Consider the following 1,339-nt stretch of genomic DNA (forward strand, 5'->3'; position numbering starts at 1 on the left):
AAGAGAGTTAACACTGAGTAGATTACTATTATTCATAAAAATGCTTATGAAGGATTATAGCATAGTGAGAGATCATAATGTAAGACAATGATGGGAAAGAAAATCTTTTCCAGACTATCTTATTTAATTATTGATTATTTGATTATTTTCTGTGGTCATTTTTTTTTTCTCATAATAGGTTTGGGAACTGAATCCTCCGCATGCTAAACATTTTGTTGATAGACTGTTTAGCAGATGTTTTCTTTCTTGTAATAATCGATTCTGCAGGAAGGTCCCAGAATTAGTTATGAGTTAGCTGTATGTGTTGAAGGTTGGTGAGATTCAGAGGTTGAATATCCTTTGGTGATTAGCATAATCTCAGGGCTCTCAGGGTCTGAGCACAAGCAGAACAATACGTTTCTTTCTTATTGAGGAATGAACAAGAGGTATGCTTGGTAGTGTTGTCGGTCGGGAATGTGCAGCACTTGTGATGGAGATAACAAGTTTGATAAGCTTGTGATATTCCTCAGTGATAAGTATTGGTGGATTAATTCTGAACAAAGGATTAAGTACTGAACATAGTACTTGAATAAATCATGAATAATTGTGCAAATCAAGAATTTAGCAGTATGTTGATGTCATCATTCCTGAGTTTTTTTTTTGGTTTTTTTTAACATCTTTCTGACAACTTTTCCCTTACATCAGTCCAATCCTCTTAAGAAAATCCAGTGTTGCTTGTGTTTAGATCTGACAGTTCTTGTGCTGGTCGGGAAGGGTCTCCGACTAATATAAAAAGCCAAAGTTGTTACACGTCCATTTTATTTCTTTATTATTGATAAGGTTTATATTTTAAGGAGTAATCTTAATGTTTTTCTGTCTACTTTTATATTTTAACCCCAAAAAGGATGGCTTCTGCTATATTACAAGGATATAGCTGAACACAGGTCTCATGCAGTGTGTTGCAGTCTGGAGGTAGATTTGATGTCTGAGCAGGAAGCAGGTTACCAGAAAGCACTATCTGGCATCTCTTACCTCTTACCAGAGACCCTTGGTCAGCACGCCAGTTTTGCGTCGGGGTGTCTGTCACTGCAGTGGGTGAAAATGTTATACTCATCACTGTAACTAGCCATCATCTATGTTCTTTCATAACTATTATATACTGGATATTTTTACAAGGCAGAACATGTTTATTAAGATTTAGAGAAATATGCTTCTGTGTGAGCGTTGCATTGTAGCCCCTTTGGTGGGGTTGAAATATGGAATCTCAGTGCATAAACATGTATAGCAATAAGAATCTCATTTTTTCATTTGTTTTTCCTTCTCTCTCATCTGTGATCTTTAACTAGTGTTTTTTCTAGAA

General features: G+C 35.7%; 1 protein-coding gene across 1 annotated transcript in view; it reads left to right on the forward strand.

Annotated features, from left to right (window-relative positions):
* LOC119594025 (neurexin-4-like) overlaps positions 1 to 1,274 on the forward strand; it is a gene marked incomplete in the record, with an annotated part of 37,999 nt that extends 36,725 nt beyond the window's left edge. The window contains 1 exon segment of the mRNA XM_037943054.1: positions 1 to 1,274.
* Between the last annotated feature and the right edge of the window lie 65 nt (positions 1,275 to 1,339).

Source organism: Penaeus monodon, chromosome 33, assembly GCF_015228065.2.
Source record: "Penaeus monodon isolate SGIC_2016 chromosome 33, NSTDA_Pmon_1, whole genome shotgun sequence".
Taxonomy (NCBI): Eukaryota; Metazoa; Arthropoda; class Malacostraca; order Decapoda; family Penaeidae; genus Penaeus; species Penaeus monodon.